The sequence below is a fragment of the Trachypithecus francoisi genome, unplaced genomic scaffold (assembly GCF_009764315.1).
Source record: "Trachypithecus francoisi isolate TF-2019V2 unplaced genomic scaffold, Tfra_2.0 Lachesis_group12, whole genome shotgun sequence".
Taxonomy (NCBI): Eukaryota; Metazoa; Chordata; class Mammalia; order Primates; family Cercopithecidae; genus Trachypithecus; species Trachypithecus francoisi.
Window position 1 is genome coordinate 82862109 of NW_022681457.1, and position 23232 is coordinate 82885340.

The following is a 23232-nucleotide window of genomic DNA, read 5'->3' on the forward strand; positions in this document are numbered from 1 at the left end:
CAGCCCGCCCCGCGCCCACCCCGCGCCGCGTGGGCCGCCAGCGAGCGCCCGGGGCACCGCGGGCGGAGCCGAGCCGGGCGGAGCCGAGCGCGCGGGCGCTGCCGAGCCGCGCGGAGGCCGGGCGCGCAGCCCAGCGCAGCCCAGTCCAGCGCGGCGCAGCCCAGCCCAGAGCAGCGGAGCCGCGGCCGCCCGCAGGTAAGCAACGAGCGCCCCGCGCGCCGCGCCCCCGCCGCGGCCTGACAGCCCAGGGGACGGGCATCGCCGAGCGGGCGGCAGAGGGACCGGAGGGAGCCGCATCGGTGGGAGAGGGCTGGGCGCGGGCGCGCGTGCAGTAGTGCGTCGGTGCCAACTCCCGGGACCCTTGGAGTGAGGGGCCCCGGCTTCTTCGCAGCCTTACGGTGGCCTGATGCACGCGCTCTCAGCCAGCGTTTCCCAGACACTACTTCTGTCACCACCCTAGGGCGACACAAGCGTTCCCGCGTTCACACACTTCTCTGACACACTTGCGCCTGGCACGGCCGTTGGCGTGTACAGCCTCCTGTGTCCAGTGCAGATTCTCACCCTAGCGCGGCGCTCACCTCTCGCACCCTCGCACCCTCGCACATCGTGGGACACGGCACATCCGGCGGGAGCTGCTGAATGGGTTTGGCAGCCCTAGCTTCCCCCCAAGGCCATGCAGTTTCAGTCTGTCAGAGCCCTCCAGCCTGGGGCTTCTCCGGGCTCATTGGGAGTGAGTTAAACTAGCATTGCTCTGGATCTTCCCGAGGAGCCCCTCCTCCCGGCATAATGACACCTGGCACTGGGGGTACATCCTATCGGGTTGTACCTGGCATGGTCAGGAGGGTGTGGCGACTGGGAGAGAGCTACTCCCACCTCACTGCCTGGGTGTTTCCAGAGCGGCTTCTACTCCAGGGGCATTTCTGAGAGAGCACCCTCCCTAACCCCCCTTAATCAGAACAGGGTGCTTGGGCTTCAGACAGAAGTGGTGGTGGCTGCAAAACAGGTGCAGATGGCATCACCCTTGGCATCCTGCAGGGATCTCTGCATAGTGGCCACAGTTGTTTATCTATAAAAATATAATGTATTGATTGATGTTTCATCAAGGACATAGGGGAAACTGATAGAGCCAAATGATGGGTGACTCTGGGCAGACCCCTTCATCTCTTCCGGCTGTGTTTTATCAAAAATGGAATGAGTGTCCTCAGAGGTATGTTTTTAGGAAAGATTGAGATCACGCAAGTAAAAATTGTTTTGTCAATGTAAAGCCTTGTGCACATGCCAGTAACTGTGGTTTGGATGATTTCTGGGCTGGTAGTTGTCATGGCTTTGCTCTGTGACTTAGAACATGCTTTCTGTTCCATCATCTGCAAAAAAGGGGTCACTAATAAGTGTCCTGTGTGCCTAGTAGCAGATTTTCCCAATGTGTTCAGTGGATTGTTAGTTCTGAAAGCTGTTCCACCAGTAAAGGTTTCCCTGTTAGAGTAAGAATGGCAAATTGTGCAAGCTCTCTATTACCCTTTTGGCCAATTATAATCCATACAGGCAAATGAAAGGCTCTGAGAAGTCCTGCAATAAAAGAATCTGTTTAACTTTGTCCAGCCCAGCATTTTTTTCTAGTTGGCTCTGGGGCCCTTTTCAAGTTAGTAGGCTTGATCTCCAAGGAAACAGTGCTTCAGGGGCTACCCACAGAGATGATGTAGTGTTGTACAGTTGCAACCAAACTTTGAGAGCTAAATTCTAATTGCTCTGTTTTAATGGAAAGTAAGCAGAAGCCCAGAACAGTTAAGAGGCTCATCTGAGGTCACACAGCTAAACAGTGGCCCAATATCACCCAGTAGTTAGTGGTAAAGCATGGACCACATCGTGACTCCCCATCCAGTGCTCTCACCTCATTGAATGACATCCAGAAGTTGACAATTCTCCTCTAGAACCAATCTTGCTGCTTTGTATGGACACGTCGCAGAATGTGTTTAAAAAACATAAAGATTCAAATGATTTATTGTTGAATGAATTAAGTGATGATCAGTTACCTACTCTGTGCCATTCGTTTTGGGGACTTTAGCATGTAAAGTTCAACCAGATGTGGAGCCTGTGGTGAAGAGCTCGGTAATGGTACCATGGTCATCTCTTACACATGCACACATACACACGTGTGTGCACTCTTACACACTCAAACACCCATTTCTACACACAAGTTTGTTCCTGTACATGCACACACCCACAGCCCACTCCAACGCACTCACATGTGCCATTCTGTACATTCATTTGCACACACAACCCCGCTCCTCTACACACACCTGCTCCCATGCACTCTCGCTTATGCGATCCTGTATACTTGTTCACACTCACACATCTGCTCCTACGCACACTCTCACACACACATTCATCCCATTGTGTTCTAGGCTGGAGCTATGAGGTAGTTGTGGCAATGGGGATGTCTGCTTGTCCCCATGTCCCCAGAGCTGGTTGGGGGGGGCCTGGCACCAGCTCCCCAAGATGAGCACATGGGAGTGATTTGCAGGGCCAACCCAATGCCACATTTCCTTCATGTCTTCCAGTTTCTTCCATTTTCTGCCATACTTGCGGATATTGGCCGGCTACTGCTTGGTTGCATGTGATTGGACAGCCACAGCTCTGGCTTCTCCTGTGCTGTTTGTTTTAATCAATGTCAAAGCACTGTGAGGGCAAGGACTGCAGCATCTAGCAGAGGGCCTGGCATAGAGGAGAGGGTCAGTAGCATTTATTGAATGAGGGTCTGCCAGATGCTAGGATGGCCATGACCCAGGCCAACATCCAGGGGGGTTTGGTGAGAGTGCCTGCTGGGCCCTGGGCACCATTCTAGGGACTACAGCAGTGAAAACTATTTAATCCCTTCTTTCAGGGAGTTTGCATTCCAGTGGGAAGAGAAATAATGAATATTAGTGAATCAGATAAAGCTAAGTCATCATATACATGCTGAAGAAACTCAAACAAAGCTGTGTGATGGAGAATGCCAGGGAGGAATGGGAGAAGCTACACGTGGGGGCCCAGCGAGTTCTCTGAGGAGCTGACATTTATCTTGAGATCTGAGTAATGAAGAAGTGACAGCCTTGCAAAGCTTTGGGGAAAGAATATTTGTCATAGACGAACAGCAGGTACAAAGGCCCTGTAGAAGAAAGGAGCTGGGCTAGGGACCAGGAAGAGGCCATACTTGCAGTTCGCTGCTGATTTTCTTGCCAGCACCCTTTGGAGGGGGTAACTGCTGGTGTTTGATCTGAGACCTACTTATCTTCCTGGTTCAATCACTAAAGCCAAACAGTGCATCCTGGGCTTTGTGGGGTGGGGCTTCCCTCTAGATCTGTCCATCCCCAACCCCTGTAAATGAGGAGAAGGTCAGACTTCTAAGGCCCCTCTTAGCTCTACTGTTACAGAATTGGATGCTGTGTTTGCAGGAGGTTTGCAGGAGACCATTCAGGTGGTCCATCTGGAAGGATCGTGAATTAGTTGTGCTGCTTCCATTATTAATAACCATGATGTCATACATCTGTGCGGTTCCTGATCGGCTGCAGAGCACTCTCCCTTATTATCCTGTTCACTCTGTGGACTAATCTGCCAAGCGGGGGATGGGATGGAAAGAGCGCAGACACTGCCACACACTGCCGCAGGCTCACCCAGGCCACTTCACCCCCTTGAGCCCCTGCTTCCTCCGCTGCAGAGCAGGATCACAGGAGAACCTGCCTCCCAAGGCTGTTGGTGGGGTGAAGTGAAAACATGCACATCAAGGCCCCGGCATGTAGTAGGCACTTGGTAACTGCTAGTTCCTGTTTTACAGATGAGGAACTCAGAGCTAAGAGGGATCATGACTTTTTTGTCTGCTTCTGTGTCCCTAGTCTTCCCAGCCCAGGGCTCTGGGTCCATAGTGGGCTTTTAATAACTATTGGGTTGAGTTGAGTTGCCTGTGGTCAAATAGCTGGTAAACGGCAGAGCTAGGACTCAAACCCAGGACTCTGGGCTCCACAGTCCTTTTTATAAACATCACGCTCTTTGGGAATAATTGTCATGGTTAATAAAGACGAACCTTCACATGCATTTCTGAATGAGTTATTGTTGCTTGGTTGAGAATCTTAGAATTGGAAGGTCTCGGCTTTTGAGGTGTGATATTCTTTGTAAATCAATTAACAAATTTCTTAAGAAACGTTTTAGAACCTTCCAGAAAAGGGTGTAGTTGTGAGAAAATGGTCTGAGAATTGAGAGCAGTAGTTCTTAACCAGGGGTGCCAGGTGCTGTCACCTGAGGGCTTTGAACAGAAGAGCTCCAAGTTCCACCCTGATTGTCTGGGGAGAGTCTGGGGACAGCATGTGGGCATGTGGAGAAGTGCCCCGGTGCTAGATGTTCTGCCTGGGATGAGAAGCCCAGCCAGCAGGAGGCCCAGGAAGTCAGGCAGGCCTTCCATCTGCCTCCCATTTCCATCTGTCCTTGGCTGTGGCTCCGACCCCCTTGTCCTGGACCTACAACGGCCACATGGTAGGAGCATGAGCGATGGCGTCCCACAGACCGGAGTTTACATCTCCTGCTTTCTAGCCCTGTGCCTTTCCTATTTGCCTTGCATCTCCTAAACCTCAGCTTCCTGATGTGGGAATGCTCACAATTACCTACAGGGTGACAGATGTCTCATTAGATACCTGTGCCTGGCACTTAGTAGGTGAACCATAAACAATAACTAGTTTCAGTTGTTAGGATGAAAAATTAATGAGAATAATAAAAACTGCAGTATTTGCAAATGAATCAGCTGCTCCTAAAAGGGGCAATAAAATAGACCAATTTGCCCCAAACACCAGCCTTTGGGAGGAAGGTACATTCCATGCCATAAGCATCAGCCTTTGGGTGAAAGAATTACCAGCTCCACCATCTTCCTAAACCTCTTCATTGCATAACCATTGCTCCATGGAGAGCTGAGGGGCTGAATGGGGACCAGGGCCAGCATCACTTCCCATGCCTCTGACAGATTGATGGGCTCAGAGATGAGGATGTGAGCTTTGGATATCAGTGTGAGTTCAGGCTTGTACTCACCTATATCAGCCTGGTCTCTTGCTCCTGAGGCCACCATGTGGGGAAATTGGGGTGTAAACACCCAACTTGTGGGAGTCTCGGGAGGTTGTGCTTCTCACTTTACTGTTGTTTATTCATTTATTCAACAGTGGATTGGGTCCTTCCGGGGGCTCAGCTCTGGGCTAAGCACTAGGAGAGAGCCTGTGTCCCCAAGAAGCTCAGAGCTGAGCAAATCCACCACCCACAAGCCACATGGCCATGTGCAAGTTGCATTTCCTCTCCAGGTCTCAATTTCCTCATCTCTAGAATGGGATCATTCTGGTTACTTCCCCAGAGGAATATTTTGTTGTTTTTAGGGACCCAGCCCAACAGGCTCTGGAGTGCTTTCTAGGCCTTAGGATCTCTGATAGAGTGGTCAGGCAGAGAGAACAAGGACTTTCTTACCAGGAGGAACTTGATTCTGATGCTGGTCCTGCCCTTTTCTTACTGTGTAATTTGCTGCATTTCTAAGTTCTCTGTGTTTCATTTTCTTCATTTATGAAATGCAGTTATAATGCTTTCATTGCAGGGTACTGTGAGTGTTAGTTGAGATGATCATATGAAGTACCTGGCTCTGAACAAATGCAACCCCCATTTCCTTTCTGTCTGGCTCTTAACTCTGCTGCCTGGTGCATTGCTGCTTTGGTGAGTCATCTCAGCCCATCAGTTCCCAAGTTCCAATACCCAGGAATGGTCAGGGTAGGCAGACAATCAGATTAGAGCTGCAGGTAATAAGCACGTACGTGTCCCTTGGTGAAAGGTGAGCATGGGGAGATGGTTCCAGCCCACAAAGGAATCGGGGCCAGGGTACAGAGCTGGGAGTCCTGGGTTCTGTTCCTGGAACTGCCACTAAGTACTGTGTGTCATTTGCCAGTTCCCTCCCCTGTCTGAACCACAGTGTCCTCAGCTGCAGGCTGGCCTGCGGGATCCCCTGGGTTTCTTCCTGCTCTGAGAAGTCCATAGGCCTTTGATGTGCAAGTGCTGAGTGAATACAGTAAGGAAGTGAACTGGCTGCGTGTGGGGGTGTGAGGATTTTACCAGCTTTTTCTAGCCTGGACTCTGTTGGAATTGATTGTGTGAGGAAGCCAGCAGACAGGCTCTGGACAAGGAAGAGACTGTGGTTTCTAATTGGCAGAGCCACTTATGGGAAAGAGGGCAGGCAAAAAAACGTTAATGACATTAAATTAAATTAAAAGAAAGGCATTACCCTATTTTTTTTCTTAAAGAAGACCCAAAGGGCTCTGAGCCAAATAGCTTTACTCTTATTTGAATTCAACAGTATGTTTAGGTATAAAGAGTTGTTTTCAAGTTACCAGGGTGGAGACAAGAGATTACAGAATAAAACCAAACATATAGTCATTTATTTAGCAGACATCTATTGAGCCCTCACTATATGTCAGGGGCTGCTGTAGGCACTGGGGTACAGCAGTGACCAAAACAGACCACAATTGGGGCTCTCAGGCAGCTCATAGACTAGTGGAGAGAGGCCAATCGTGAACAAAGGAACACGGCAATAGGGAATGTATCAGATGGGGGTCAGTGCCATGGAGAAGCACGAAGCAGGGTGGGAAGTTAGAGAATGCCATGGGGAGGGATTCAAGGGCTCTTTTCTCTCTCTCTTTCTCTCTCTCTCTTTTTTTTTTTGAGATGGAATCTCGCTCTGTCACTCAGGCTGGAGTGCAATGGCACAATCCCTGCTCACCACAACTTTCTGGATTCAAGCGATTCTCTCACCTTAGCATCCCAAGTAGCTGGGATTACAGGCGCGCGCCACCATGCCTGGCTACTTTTTGTATATTTAGTAGAGACAGGGTTTCATCATGTTGGCCAGACTGGTCTTGAACTCCTGACCTCAAGTGATCTGCCCACCTCGGCCTCCCAAAATGCTGGGATTATAGGCGTGAGCCACCACGGCCATCCTCAGAGGTTCTTTTCTGTAGGATGGTCAGAGAAGGTATCACTGATATGGTGTCCCATGAGTGGAGCCGTAAAGGAAATATAGAACTGAACAGACTAAGGAAAATTTCCTTTCTCTATGGGGCACATGGAGGTCTATGGAAACATCTCATTTGAAGCTGGAAGGGTCAGCTCGGTCAGACAGCTCAGTCTCTGCGCTGTCCTGCTTTGGAAACAGTGTATCAAGTCTGCTTAATGATAATCGTTACAGCAACATTAATAATAATAATAATAGTGAGCCACATGGGATAGGGCTTTAAGCCTTCAAAATGTCTTTCCATGTAGACTGTCTTATTCAGCTCTGTCACAAGCTGGAAGGTATTATCTCCAGACTGCGGTTGAGGAACCTGAGAACTATAGATGTGGGGTGACAAGCCCAGGACTGTATCAGAAATGAGGGGCAGAGTGGACACTCAAGCCCAGACTTGCTGTCCACTGGACACCGTGTTTCTCCCTGCAGGGCAGCTGGGATCCACCACAGTACCCAGCATACCCCCTTGCATGCAGTAGAGAATGGTATCTATTTCTTGAAAACAATAATAAATCCACAGATGAAGAAGGCATGACAACTAAATACCATGTTCTATACTGGCATGAATTCTGGAACAGAAAAAGGACATTAGTGAAAAAACTGGTGACATAGTTACTAGTAATGTACCAATGTTAATGTCTTAGTTTTGACAAATATACCTGTTATGTAAGATGTTCACATGAAAGGAAACTGGGTAGAAGATATATGGGGTCTCTGTTCTATCTTTGCAACTTTTCTGTCAATCTAAAACTATTCCAAAATGAACATTTTATTTAAAAATAAATGAATGAATCCACATACACTTCCACTAGCTGTCCTCCTCAGGATTGCTTAGGAAAGCCATAAAGAGTCAGAAAGTAATTAAATCTCTGCTACTGGTCACCCCAAGCATACTATCCCAAGTTGCCTGTGTGAGAAGGAGCAAAATTATAAACCAGTGCCTGTAACAACACTGGCAGAGGAATTTTCTGTTGGAGATGTCTCCCCCAGGGACTGCCCGCAAGTGAATTTCATGTATACCATATAACTTCCATTTTAACCTATGCCAAGTATGCCCTTTGTATTTGGTGAAGGTTCACCAACTCAATTTCACTCGATGCTATAACAGACAGAAGCATAGTTTTACTTGTAGAGCTATATCATGTGACTATATATCTATATAATGAATTGCAGTGACTGGTAGCTGGGAAGGAGTAGGTGCAAGGAGAACAGAGTCAGAAGAGTCAGAGGGCTGGAAACGCTTTAAAGGTGATCTGGTTTTCTTTCGCGGTAGAAAACATTTAGGCCCAGGGAGAGGTGTCTCATGGAGTGGATGAAAGAGAACAGGGGCCAGGGATTTGAGGGGCTTAGTGCCTCATTCTCCATTCACAAAACAAGTGAGTTGGCTTAGGTGAGTCTCTGGGGACCCTTGGGCTGAAAGCCACTGAGCAAGGGATTGATCCAGGCCCACCCAGCAACTGCTGAACCACACAGCTGAGTCTGTCTGGGACACCTGGCCTCCTAACGGTTTCTTGCCTTGGCTTGCGAACATTTGGTGTCACCCTGAAATCTAGGAGAGGCACAAGATGCCCAGGTGGGCAGGAAACCATCATTATCATGGGTTGATTAGAACCCATCTGTTTTTTAAAAGGGTAGGATATCTGGGCTCTTTATTTTAAGCAAGCTCTGATCTTATGAAATAAAGCAGTCCAGCTTTTCCCATGGTGTGTTTGTAGACCACAAGTGCCATGGGGTCTAAAGATGTGTTACAGGGAGAAAATGAAAGTCCAATGGCCAATAAAGACCCTTATCCTGTAGGAATTCTCAGTCTTTAATATGCAAAAGTGCATTGGGTATCTGCAAAATAGTGTGTATGTGTGAGGGCTGTGAATGTGAGTGTGTGTGTAGAGGTGGGTACTATGTGCAACTTTTTAAGATTAATTGATCAGAGAACAAACGTATATATATGTTTTATACACACACACACACACATTTAGACACATGCAGAGTGGCTGGAGAAGAGTTCCACAGAAAAACATTTGGGGAAATGCTAAGGTTATCTGAGGTCAAAGCTAGAAAATTAACGTGAATCAACAGTGACTCAAAACTTATTTCTGCGTGTTAGTTTCAGCATGTCACTTTCTCACATTTTTTCCCACTTTATTAGCTTAATTTCTTTTTTCCTCAGAAGAAAAATGCCATGCAAATGATCCTTCTCCCTTCCCTACGTGCGGTGCTCATGGGAGGCAGAAGTATTGTGTGTGCTTATTGAGACGAGGGTAACCAAGCTCATGTGACAGATCAATGGTGGGTTTGTAACCCAGAAACCCACATGTGACATTGGTGTTTAGGAGCTAAAAAAGAACCTTATTTTAAAATGCCGCTAAAGACCAAAAACCCTTTTGTCAAACATGGCTTTCACACGCGGAGTTGCCAGCACCTGCGTGGACACAGGCGTGTTTATTACCCCACAGGGCAGCCTTCTTCACTGGTCAGTGTGCCTGGTCAGTGGAAATGCCTGGTGAGGTGGGACACCCTCTGATTTGATGATGATTTCTCACTAGGCCGATCTTCACCTGACTCATAATCCCAGCCTTTCACTGCTCCACGTTGCTCATGGGGTGAGTCCTGTAGACTGCCTGGCCTGCTCTTTGAAACTCTTCCCATCCCAGGCCCTGCCTCAGCCTCCACTTTCCCTGATCCTCGGCCCCATGCGTCAGTCCTGCCCCATCCCAAATCCTGCTCCTCACTCCTCCAGGCACGTCCCCAAGCATGTCAGGGTTAGGGGCCAATTCCATGCTATGATAACCTCTCGTCAGAAACTGGACTTCAGTTTCCTTTCCTGGCATATGAGAATAATACTCTCTTAAAGGCTCTGCAAATAAAGCAAAGGATAAATAACAGAGAGGGAAATTTTAAGGGAGAATTTTCTTTCTCTGTGGATTAGATGGCAAGGGATATGTGGGAAGGCTTCAGAAACAACTAATTGGTGATGAAGTGGTTGGCTTAGCTAGTCCTTAAAACTCTGGCGTGTTCTTATCTGACCTGTGTGACCTCAAACAAGTTACTTGACATCTCTGAGCCTCCCTTTCCTTGGCTATAAACATGGACTGCTGTGACCACCTCTCAGGGCTTTGAGTCAATGCTGTGAAGTTTGTCAGGAACCCAGAACAGTGCCAGGTGCATAGAAAGCTATGTATTAGTTATTATTTAAAGAATTATTAGTTAGAAAATTATTGTTCTATCAACCAACTAAAAACATAGACAAGTTTTAAAAAATGTGCAAAAGATAAACGGATAGTACACAGATGTAAAAATGGCCCATAAATATATGACTAATGCTCTAGCCACTAAAAAACCCAAAAGATTGTAAATTAAAAATGAGGTTATTATTGCCTAGAAGTAGCAAAATGTAAAAAAAAAAAAAAAAAAAAAAAATAGAGAAGATCTGGTACTGGCAAGAGCCAAAGGGCCTTGAGAATCTAGATTGGTATCAATGAAAATTATAAATGCATATACAGTCATCCCTTGGTATCCATGGGGAATTGGTTCCAGGACCCCCTGAGGGTGCCAAAATCCACAGCTACTCAAGTCCTTTATATAAAATGGTGTAATGTTTGCACATAACCTACACACATCCTCCTGTATACTTAAGTCATCTCTAGATTATTTATGATACCTAATACATTGCCTACATATCACTTCATTTATGTGGATCACATAGTCCTTGGCACACAACAAATTCAAGTTTTGGTTTTTGGAACTTTGTGGATTTTGTTTTTTGTTTTCGTTTTTTTTTTTTTTTTTTTTGAGGTGGGGTTTTACTTGTTGCCCAGGCCAGAGTGCAATGGCACTATGTCAGGTCACTGCAACTTACACCTCCCAAGTTCAAGCGATTCTCCTGCCTCATCCTCCCAAGTAACTGGGATTACAAGCGTGCACCACTATGCCCAGCTAATTTCCTGTATTTTTAGTAGAGACAGTACTTCACTGTGTTGGCCAGGCTGGTCTCGAACTCCTAAACTCAGGTGATCCACCTGCCTTGGCCTCCCAAAGATTACAGGTATGAGCTACTGCACCCAGCTGGAATTTTTGTTCCAACTAGTTTTGATCCTTGATTGATTGAATCCATGGATATGGAACCCACAGATAGAGAGGGCTGACTGTACCTACTTTGGTCCAGCAATTCCCTGGCTATAGAAAAATATGTACTCAAAGATATATGTGTACAAAGGTACTCCCTTGTAGCATTGTTTGTAGAAGAGAGAAATTGGAAATGACTTCAGTGTCCAGCAGAGACAATGCTTAAAAGGTTTATGGTGCATTTGTGCCAGAGAATACTTTGTGGCCATTTTGAAAGAAAGACATGATCCTTTAGGCCCTAATGTGGGAGGATATTAAGAATGTATTCTTAACTGGAAAAAGGTTTCTGTATAATATGTTTAGGACAATCTCATTTTTATGTAGAAAAAGTTAAACAGTTAAGTCTGTGTGTGCACGTGTAGAAATGTTTCTGCGCTTGGGGAAACAGCCTGGGAACATGCCCAGTGAACTATGCCTGGCGGTTTCATCTGGGGAATAGGCTTTGCGAGGATGACGCAAGACTTGTCTACTTCTTACTTTAAATATCTCTTTATTTAAGAAAAAAAGATAAATACAGAAAACAAAAAAGAAAGCCCAAGAAAATAAAGAGAAAAGAAAAATCTTTACATTACAGGATTGTTATGATGATTACATGAGATCATAATACTTGACAAATATTTAACACAGTGCCTAACACTTAGCAAGTGCCCAGGAAATGCCTCTAGCCTCTTCTTCCTTCCTCAGAGTCTGTACCTCCCCTGCCCCCGCCATGCCAATCCCAGTGTTTTTCCCTGACTGTGAGATCAGTAAGCACGCAGTGGTGCTTCAGCAGTGTCAACACACGTCACCGTCCACGTGTCTGCCCTTGTGGGGCCGCCAGTCTAAAGCACCCACCCCTCCCATTCCCTGGCAGTCTCTCGGGTTCTTTCTTCTTGACCTTCTTTTGAAGAGCTGCCATCCTTAACCGGGTGCTGCCCAGCCACACCTCCTGGCTCTCAGAAGGAGCCTCTGGCCACCTTGCAGTGTGGGGCTGCCTTTGTTACCACCACTTGCCAAGGGTAAATCTTAAGGATTTGGGTCATTTCTGTTTGTTTCTTTTCCGTTTCCGTTCCCGGCCAGGCTTTCCCACCCCCGGGGATGTGGGCTTTCCTGACTCCCTTCCCCCATGAGCTTCCACCTGGCCCTGATGAATTCCATCATGCCTGCTTAAAACCATTTTACTTGCAATTTGCTAATTTAATTCTAGTCTTACAAAATTTTGGCAACCCTGCCAAATTGGGTGCCAGATGCAGATTTAATGAGCATATTTTCAGTTATTTCTTTCCTGTCTTCATGAAGATGCTGAAGAGAACAGGGTCTGGAACTCATCCCCAGGGGACTCCGTCTCCAGAGCATCCCTCCCCGCATTTGATCCTGAGCCACTGTGTGTGACCCTCCAGCCAGGTCTCTCCCCATCTAACGGGGGGAGCTCTTTGGAGAAGGAAGCTATTATCACATCATCTCCTAGTCTTAGAAGCCCCAACCCAATTCCCATCATTTGGAATTCATAGGAAATGTATTTGGGGAAAATTACTTATTTCCTTCAGCGCATGTCTCCCAGCAGCCATATGCAGCTCAACAGATGTTCAAGGATTCGTGTATTTAACAAACACGTATTGAGTACTTTTTAGAGGGATTTCTTGCAGTGTGGCCTGTTGACTAACTGCAACAGAATTATGGTGGGGAATGAGGAGATTGGGGAAATACAGATTCCTGGGCCCTGCCCTGCAACTGTAGAATCAGACAGTGGGAGAAGGTGGAGCCTGGGATTCTGCAACCCAGGGGATTCTTACGCCTTCGGCGTTTCCACATGTGTTACCTCATTTCAGTTCATCCCAACCCCTTATGGGAGACGTTTTTATCTCCCAGAGTAAGACTTAATGAAGTCAAGGGGGAGGCTCAGGCCGCAAAGTGATGACCATCAGAACTGGTACTCTACTTGAGGCTTTTGAGTCTAAATATATAGAGCTCTTTCCATCTTCCAGGACAAGTGAAACAAGTAGAGTTCACCGGCTTCGGAGGCAGAGGCCATGACTTTGGGCAAGTCACTTCCACTTCCATGCCTTGGTCTTGTCATTGGTGCAAGGATGGGGTTGGCCTACAGTCCATGACCTCCAGACTTTTAAATTCGTGTAACCCCCCTCCATATCCTCCCAACTTTTTGAAAACCCAAATAAAATCTTAGGCCAAATCCCAGTACATACAAAGAGACAAAAATTGGAGACACCTTGAGCTGCTCAGGGCTTTCTAGGAGGCAAATTGGACACATTTCATTTAGCATTTGCCATTGATCATCTCTGTGTCTCCTCCCCTGGCCCCCCGAGTGGGACATGGTGGCTGCAGCCTCAGACTTTGGAGTCTGGCATACAGAGGTCCAGTCTGGGCCCTGCCACCTTCTGGCTGTGTGACCTTGGGCAAGTCAGTTGCTTCTCTGTAAGACGGCGGTGATGATGGTTGAGTGGAGGTGAGGGATGAAATGCGCCAATGCATGCTCGTTTAATACTGTGCTCAGTGCCCAGCACGTAGGAGGTGCATTAACTTCATTTTCCTTTGTCGGACTGGGATGAAAGACATGAGAAATTAAACAGTCGTGGAGGACATTTCCCAGGGCCATAAAGACACAATGCCATATGAGTGAGTGGTATGGATGCTGAGGCCCAGGCATTCATTGGTCTCTATATTTCAGCAAATGTTTCAGCCCCTGCAGTGGGTGAGATCTTGTTCTAAGGAAAAAACCTGTAGAAAGAGGGGCTTTTGGAGAAGGTAGGGTTTGAGCCCAGCTTCCCAGATAGGGCTCCTGGTGCAGGGAGGCAGAGCAGGCTGGCAGGGCTCACCAGGAGCAAGGACCAGGCTGGGGTCTGGCAGGGCTTGTGAGAGTGGGTCCCAGGCCTGCCAGGCAGGGCCACACCAGGCAGAGGTCTCCCAGAGGCCCACCGAGGGGGCCAGAACAGAACATCCCATGGGCTTCTGGCCCAAGAGACCAAGAGTGTGGATCCCAAAGTTTGGTGGCAAGAGATCCAAGAAGGAGCGATTGGGACTTGGTAGGGACTTGTGGCTCAGAGGCAGTGAGGCTGAGGAGAGAAGGAGACTCCAAGCTCACCACAGTGGTGTGGAAATGAGGTGACTAGGCCAGGCCCCTCAGTCAGATCCCTGTGTTCCCCCTGCTGGAGCCAGGCTGCAGGAGGAGTGTTCCCCAAGGCCTCAGCGTGCCCTGGAAGGGCCTCCAACTTAGAACCTACTGGAACCTCCCATAATATGATGGGGAGAGTGGAAAAGGAGAGAGCAAAGTACCATGGGAAGGGGAAGTTTTCCATGTCAGTGGGGTTATTTCTGGCTTTGCTCCTGCTCTTGCAGTCACTGTGGAAACAGCCTATGCCTGGTTCAGTGTGGAAACATGACAAAGTTTTCAAGGGTGATGTGTGCTAAGCAGGCAGCCAGGAGGCTGAGTGTGTATCTGCCTGCCTCCCTCTCCTGCCCACCCCACCCACCCCATGTCTCTCATCCTGGGCCACCTTCCTCCCAAAGCCCCATTTGGAGGAGATGTGTCTCACACAGTGTGAAAGGCAGAATAATGCCCCGCTCAAAGGTGTGTGCATCCTAATTCTCGAAGTCTGTGAGTATGGTGGGTTCCAGGGCAAAGGGGAGGGAAGGTAGCAGATGGAATTAAGGTTGCAAATCAGCTGGCTTTAGAATAGGGTGATTGGGCCGGGCGTGGTGGCTCAAGCCTGTAATCCCAGCACTTTGGGAGGCCGAGACGGGCGGATCACGAGGTCAGGAGATCGAGACCATCCTGGCTAACACTGTGAAACCCCGTATCTACTAAAAAATACAAAAAACTAGCCGGTGGCGGGTGCCTGTAGTGCCAGCTACTCCGGAGGCTGAGGCAGGGGAATGGCATAAACCTGGGAGGCGGAGCTTGCAGTGAGCTGAGATCCGGTCACTGCACTCCAGCCCGGGTGACAGAGCGAGACTCCGTCTCAAAAAAAAAAAAAAAAAAAAGAATAGGGTGATTGTCCTGGATTACCCACAAGGTCCCAGTAGAATCTCAAGGGCCTTTAAGTGTGGTAAACAGAGACAGAAGGGTCAGTGCCGGGGGATGCATTGTGAGAAAGACTTGACCTGGCCATTGATGTCTTTGAGGAGGCCACAAGCCAAAGAAGGAGGGCAGCTTCTAGAAGCTGGAAAAGGAGGAGACAGATTCTTCCCTGGAGCCTCCGGAAAGCAATGCAGCCCTGTCAACACCTGGATTTTAGCCCAGTGAGACCCATTTTGGATGTCTGACCTCCAGACCTCTCAGATAATAAGTTTGTGTTGTTTTAAATCATTAAGTTTGGCTTAAATTGGTGATAATTTGTTACAGCAACCTTACAAAACTAATACATGCAGTACAACAGGGAGGCTGAGGCCATGATGGGGACAGGTCCTTGGAATGCCCTGGAGGCAGAGGACTCTGTAGTCATGCTCTTCTGTTTTATCTCCATCTGAGCTTTGCCTTGTGCCTCACTCTCATGGGTCCCCATTGGCCAGACCACTCTGCAAGTAAGAAAGTGGCCATAGACCCTTGAAACATGATCTCCTGCAGGCACACCGTGCAGACGTCGTCTCTTCCGCCAGGAATGCCACCCCATCCTCCTCCATAAGCCCTCCTATTTCTCAAGGCTCCTGTCCCATCTCCCCCAAGGAACATCTCCTTCCTCTGCCACTGTGTGTGCCTCTGCCGGCTGAAACTGGTTGTGCCCCGCACTCGTGGGAGCCAGGCTGTGCCCGCACGCTGAAGGGTCTGGATCTGAACACAGGGTGCCTGGGGTTTGCCCCTGGCCCTGGCACTTGGAAACTTGGATCTTGAGCCAACCCTTCCCTCCTTCCTTCCAGGTAAACAAGGCTGATGAAGAAGACACTGCTCTCCTGGGGAAGCACTGCTGTCTGTTACTTTTCTCTCCCAGAGATACAGCCCAGGAGTAACAACTCCTCTCCTAACCTTGGCATCCCCTGCGTACTACCTGGAAACCCCCCTCTCCTTACTTCACCGAGCATCTCCCATAAGCCCAGGTCTGGACAAAACCAGGAAAATGTGGAAAACCAGGGTCAGGTCATGATGGGTGAGGTGAGCAAGGTGCCCGGGGTGCAAAATTTAAGGAGGTGCTTTTCCTCGGGGTCATGCAAATGTGGCATGGAGAATAAACCCCACACTATTTTATAGATGAGGAAACAGACCTAGAAAGGGGAAACACCTTGCTCAAGGGCACACATTGGTAGAGCTGGGGCCACAACAGAGGCCTGTCACCTTCAGTTGCAGGGCAGGTTCACTCTCCTTCAAACTGAATGCATGAATGAGTGGTTGGGTGGGTTCGTTAGCGCAGCATGTGTTTATTGAGCACCTATTCTATGCTGGAGGCTGGGCTACAGCTTGGGAACAAGACAAATAGGGCCTGGTGCTCCCCTGAGGATTTATATTCTGTGAAGACAGAATAAGTAATGATGCAATTAGTTATTTAATTACAGTGGTGATACATGCTATGCAGGGGATGGCCAGAAGCCATAGGTTGTGAATGGTTGTACAGTCTGTGCACTGCGCAAGTGCATGTGGAGGACCTACTGTGGAGACTCTGTTAAGGAGTTTCCAGTAAAATATGGAAGACAGGATCAGTTTGTTCTTAAAGTAACAGTACAAGACCATGAACATTAAGAAGAAGAGCCAGGTTGGAAGAAGGGCCTAGAATTGCAACCTTACTTCCTTCTCTTCTAGGGCCCTGGGCCCTCATCTTCTCTCCCTCCCTGTTTGGCGGTCAGATCACATGCAGTCAGTCCTCCCTTGGGAGTCTCAGAGAAGGAGCCCTGCAGCCAGCAGGGCCTGGGGGAGCAAGAGGAGCGAGGCATTGCCCTGTCTTGTGTGGCAGAGCTTCTGCTGCCCTGGATTCGATTCAAGGGCTTAGAAGCCTGGGATAGCAGCAGGGGCTGGAGTCTTCAAAACCAAGGATTCTCTGCCTGGACAAAGCATGGTTCTCAGTATTGCCTGTTCTCTGGAATGTTGGGTCTGAGTGGAGCCTGGCTTCCAGGAATTAGGCATCCCAACAGCTCACTCTGAAGCTTTGGGTACTTATGCCTCAGAGTGTTTCTGCATGCATGAAGACAGCTTGTGTAAAAATACAGGGAGATGTGTGCTATTGTTTTATTAAAGTATCTTGCCTGCCTGTTGGGTAAGGCTGGCTCCTAGGCCAACCACCTGGGCCAGCTGTGGTATAGTATCCTGGGAGCCAGTTCCCCTTCTCCCTCGTGCTTGCTGGGAGACTTTGGATAAGCCTCACCTCCCTGAGCCTCACTCTGCAAAATGAGAATGATAAAGGCCTAGCTTACTCAATTATTAACATCAAAAAAAAAATGGATATGCAAGTGTGCTTTAAATCCCTGGGTTATATGGGCATGAAGACTGCCACCAAATGGAGACATTCCTTCAGTAATCAAAAGGGGATCTGACTTATCTTCTGGGAGTTAGAGGCCATCCTGGCTTCCAGGAGCAGCAGAGAAAGACATGTCATTCTCTCTGTTTGTTTCCTTTAATTAGAAAGAATGATTCTGGCTGGTAAAGAAATCAACCTCCTGACAGGGCCTTAAATAGAAGGGGTCCTTAGAGACAGACTTGTTCAGGTTTTTGGTTTGTCAGGAGGGGAAACTGATGCCTGGAGGAGAATGTGATTTGTTCTTGGTCACGTGACCAGTTAATGGTAGGGCTGTGGTCAGATCCCAGGTCCTGTTCACCCATCTCCTCACCACACGTACTGTCCCATAAGTCCATGAGTTTAGCTACTTCAGGCACAATAGGTGGCCGCAGCCTGGCAGGGAAACAGGGAGGTGACCCTGGTGAGGAATAAGAGGATAGGAAGGTTTGCCAGGCACAGTGGCTCATGCCTGTAATCCCAGCATTTTGAGAGGCCAGGGTGGGTGGATCACTTGAGCTCAGGAGTTTGAGACCAGCCTGGGCAACATAGTGAGACCTCATCTCTACAAAAATAAAAAAATTAGCCAGGGGTGGTGGCACGCACCTATAGTTCACGCTACTCTGGAGACTGAGATGGGAGAATGGCTTAAGCCTAGGAGGCAGGGGTTGCAGTGAGTCAAGACTGTGCTATTGCACTCCAGCCTGGGCAACAGAGCAAGACCCTGTCAAAAAAAAAAGAAAGAAAGAAAAAAGAAGATAGGAAGGCAGGCACAATCTGGGGAGGGGGTGAGTGGGGTGGACAGAGGGGAAGGTAACAATATGAAAGGTCTTGGTACAGAGCGACTAGAGGTGGAATGCCCTTCAGGTTCCTTCCCCTCCTTCTGGAACCACCCCAAAGCCTCTGTCCATCTCCAGGTTCCTAGGCCATGTAGCTAACACCAGCACAAGCATCTGCCCTGCTGACGTCAGGCCATCAGGGGTTCTGGGAGCTGCAGCACAGACAGAGGGATGTCAAGTGCCCTGGGACAACCTTTGGTCTAGGCAGACTGTGTATCTGTCACTTTAGTAACTTCACCTGTTGCTTGGTACCAAAAATGAGGTCCTGAATATGGTGGTGTTAGGGCAACACTGGAAGGCAGGGCAGTGGTAGTGTGTTTATTTGTTGCTATTCATGCACTCGTCTGTTCAGCATGCTTTCACTGCAGGCTGACTGCATGCCAAGCACTGGAGGTACAGACAGTTCATGTTCTTGCCCTGAAGGCACTCCCTGTCTGCGAGGAAGACCCAGGTGCTGGGGAATAAATGTCATCGGACAGTGTGATCGGTGTTACACCAAAGCTCTGGATGGGGGTTAGAAGCGTTAGAGAAGAGAGAACCTCCAGCACCTTCCTAGGGAATCTGGGTTTCTGATGGCAGTCAGCAGGCATCAGAAGTGGCGAAGGAGCATTTGTGGCCTAACCAGAGATGTGATGCAGAAGTACCGCTTGGGGCAGCATGGAGGGAAGACCCAGGAAAGTATGGGAGTCACGTGGGGAGACCAGGGAGGAGGCAAGGATGCTGAAGCCTCGGTCAAGACAGTGGGGGTAGGGTGGAGAGGGGCTCATGGGCATAGGGACTTAGGGAGCTGGTTTACTGAGAACCTGGTGGCATATGGAAGGTGGGGGCTGAGGAAGAGGGAGAAGAAGTCAATGCTGGTTCCTAGACTTCCATACATGCCTCAGATGCAAGGCCCCATGCTAAGACCCAGAGTCTAAGTAGCTGTGAGCCCCTAGGGCTCCTGGCCCTTGGCTGACACCCCAGTCTGCCGGGTCCCTCAAGAAGAACCAAGAGGATCATGTGACACTGATGGGCTGCAGACTGATGTTCACCAACATACACCCAAATCGCTTTCCCTGTCAACAGGGGTAGTAAATTGAGATAATTCAGTATTTATTCACTCAGAGTCACCAATTATGTTCAAGGCTCTGTGAGTGACACAGATGCATCACACATCCCAATCCTGTCCTCAGAGGTCAGATGGTTGGTTTGTGATGCCCACATGCATTTGTATGTATTATATTGCACCCATACAGGGTAGAGAAGGTAAACACCACGACAAAGAGATCAGATCCTTAAATGAAATATCATTCCTGGCCAGAGAGAGAGTAGGGTCATGGAGGGCTTTGTGGAGGAGGTGGCCTACGAAGTGGGCTCACCGAGGCTGGTGTGGGTTGGATTTGGCCACATTAAAATGGAGAGAAAAATTCCAGACAGAGACAACCACAAAGAGGCATGAATGTGGAGCATGGCAGTTGGCAAGAGCAGGGCTTTGCAGGGGAGTGTGGATGCCAAGGCAGCCTGGCATATTTGTAAAGTGTAGACTTCACTCTCTAAGGGGAACCACTGAAGGATTTGGGATTTAGGGCGGGGAATGACTTGGTGAGAGCTGGCTATCAGGACAGCCTGTCTGGTTCTATGGATAAGTGAGCTGGGCAGGACAGTGCAGATGCTGTTGTGTGTTGGGCAGCGGGGTCTGAGCCAGGTTGGGGGTGGGAAATCCTTGTCCATTCATTGACATGGATTGAGGCTTTGGGCCAGGCCCTGTTCTAAGCACTTTATGTGCATTACCTGATTGAGTCCTTCCCACAGTCCAGCCAGGTAGGTGCTACTGTCATTCCCACTTTACAAATGATAGTTCTGGCCTGGAGATGTCAGGTCAATAACTCAGTGCATAGCTAGGAGGTGGAGGAGGTGGGATTCAAACCTAGTAGCCTCAATCTTAAGCCTGTGCTCTTAAATCCTCTTAAATCTCACCCTAAAAATGGCATCCCAAAGGGACTAAGTACGCTAAGAGTGGCCCTGCCAGGGTTGGCAGTGGCTCTGAGGGTTGACCCAGGGCTGCAGGTCCTCTCGCCATAGCCACTGGCTCCCCTCACCCCCTGTAAGCAGTGTTGGGCCCCACAGGGCCTGCTCTGGTTCACCGATTCGAAACCAGAGCCCACGTATAGGTGGTGACAATGTAAATAACTGATGCAATGGAAACTTTCTATGGAAAAAGGTACCCACTCAAACAGCCACAAAGTCCAAAAAAAGGAAGAACACCACAGCAGACCAAGAGGGCCCTGTGTCACACAGTTTCCTTTGGCACAGCCTTTCTGTCTGGCTGAATCTCTGAACTGGTGGAGGTGGGGATGGGGATGGAGTGGGAAACAGGGTAGCCCTGGGCAGGAGTGGGGCAGGTTGAGATCTAGACTAGAAGCCTGGCTGGGTCCCCGGAGGACTCTGGGTCTCCAGGCTTCCCCTCTTAGCTAAGGGGGCAGCTGTCGTGTGGGCAGAAAGCAATTCTGCCTCCAAAAACACACACCTGTTATCGCAGTCTTCCTAGTAGGCATGAATTACTCCCTCCCCCTGCCCCACTGTGGGCCAGTGGTGGAGGTTCTGCAGTCCCCGGGGTCTCCCGAGGCCTCCACTTGCTTTGCTGTGAATAAGTTGCAGGAGTCTTGTTATGGGATCTGGTATCTTCTCATTTTAGAAAATGAAATAATCATAAGCATAAGTAAAGCTAAAAGACCAGAAGTAACCGGAAGAGGAAGAGGGAGAAGGTGGATTTTTCCGGGAAGCCAACTCTATCATTTTGTTCTTACCCAGGCCCAGGGCGTGCACTCTTGCTCTTGTTTCAGAGGTGAGGAAACAGACTTACGGATGTTCAAGGACTCGAAGAAGGCAACACAGTGTCTAACACCAGTAGTGTCCAGTTTTATTTAATGCCAGAGCCTTGGGCTCTCCTGCAAAGCAAGGCTGTCCACATCTCTCTGTTTTCACAGCCTCAGTTTCCTCAGTTGTCAGATGGTGATGATGGAGCCTGACTGTAGCATTAGTATGCCCGTGAAAAAATGCAGGGACAGTCTTGGCATGTGGAAGACACTCAACAAATGTTGGGTTCTTCCTTTACCTCTGACTTCTGTGTCTACAAGCTGGGGAGATTTAGAAGACTTCTTGCGGGGAAGCAGCTCAGGTTTGGGGCTCCCTGGGAGAAAAGGCCAGAACCACTGATTTTCTTATCTATCTTCTCTGCTAGATCCATCACAGCCTGAGATATGGGCAAGGTCTTCTTCACCTTTGCACCCTGGGGTCTAGCCCAGTGATAGGGAGTGTCTTGTCCAAGGTTACTTGGCTGGTTGCAGCTGGACCTCAAATGTGGGGCCATCTCATGGGCTTTCTGTTGTACCCAGAGAGGGAAAATGATGTCTTCTCTGCTCCCCTGTGGCAAGTGCCTAGTTCCAGGGGGCTTTCTATAAGAGAGGGCTGCGAGGTGTGGCCTGATATAGCAGGAAGTGACCTCACTGCTCCTCCCACCCATACCTTCCCCCACACCCCAACCCCCACCCCAGCAGCTCTCAGAACCTTCATCTCCAAGTGCAGCTCCTCAGGTCTCGTCTGTTCCTCCTCCTGCCACTCCAGTATTCTCCTCGACTCCTGGGCTGGGTGCCCCCCGTACACCAGCAATATCTCCCTTCCCTGTCCCTGCAGTGCCTGAAAACCATGAACCTTTCTTCTGCCAAATCCCAGTGTAGAGCTTATGGGACAGCATATTCCTGCCTGCCACTAAATGGAATATGTTATCTTGCACTTGGAGTTCCTCTTTTTTGCTCCTTCATACAATGGAAAGTATCACCGTTCTCTATTTTTAAAAGCCCTGTCTTTCCTGGAAAACATTTTTGGGTATCCTCAAAGCAGGTCTTGTCGCTCTCAGTGATGGGGCTCCATTGCCTGTCTCTCTGCCCACTCTCCGTGTTGGGGATGCCTCACTCGTCCGTGAGTCAGCTACCATGTGAGAGAGAAGCCTCTTGTCTGGAGAACACAGTCAGGGACCAGGAAGTTTCCCAAGGCAGCCTCCAGGCTGTCAGCCGCATGTCAGACTAGAGTGCACTCAGCTGAAACAAAGGTGAGCCCCCCCAGGAAAGTGAGAGCCGGAAGGCTGACCACAGAGAGGGAGGTAGGTCGCAGAACTGACCCTAAACCCCAAAAAAGAAGCCAGAAGGAGGAGAGATTGACAGAGGGAGGGAGACTTGGAAGGTGTCCCACCATAACTGAAGAAGGGCACAGGCATTTATTGAGTGTCTTTTGTATACTGGGTTCATACTCATTTCACACACACTTTGTTGCATCTGATCCACGTGACAAACCCAGGGAGGGGTGAGAGTCTTCACTTCTAACTCATGAGGAAAGTGAGCTAGTAATGGATGAAACCAGGGTCTGAACCTATGTCTTTCTGATGATGTTAAGGCCAACTCTCTGTGCTAGGCCATGCTACTTCTGTGGTGCTGGGTAAATGAGGCATGCCAGTAATTCTCTCTGTTCCCCTCCCACCCACCCCCTTGCCAGTATCCAGCATGAGCCACCAGGATTATTCCATATGATTCTGCCATGTGTGACCCATGTCTTAGATTTCTATGTTTTCTTGTTGATCACAGACCACAATAACAAATAAAACTGAAAATAGAAGGATTCATCGCACAATTCCCTGCCCCATGCAGATCAAACTCGGCTTTCCATGTGCCGGCCTCTTCTGCAGGTGTTCCATTCAGAGTGGAGGGAACGGCCACGTGTCAGGAGGGTGACAGGGGCCTCAGGGCCAGGCTTCTTCTCCACTTTCTTTAGG

General features: G+C 48.9%; 1 protein-coding gene across 4 annotated transcripts in view; it reads left to right on the forward strand.

Annotated features, from left to right (window-relative positions):
* The window catches only part of HIVEP3 (HIVEP zinc finger 3), a 529998-nt gene that overhangs the window by 369840 nt on the left and 136926 nt on the right, over positions 1 to 23232 (forward strand). The window contains exons 1-2 of one of the 4 annotated variants that reach the window (XM_033226868.1): positions 151 to 195; positions 16028 to 16204. The exons of 2 other annotated variants lie outside the window; for them this stretch is intronic. The gene's annotated coding sequence lies outside the window, so the exon portion shown is untranslated. Of the gene's footprint in view, positions 1 to 82; positions 196 to 16027; positions 16205 to 23232 lie in introns of those variants that run through there. One more of the 4 variants, XM_033226867.1, reaches the window with a different exon arrangement.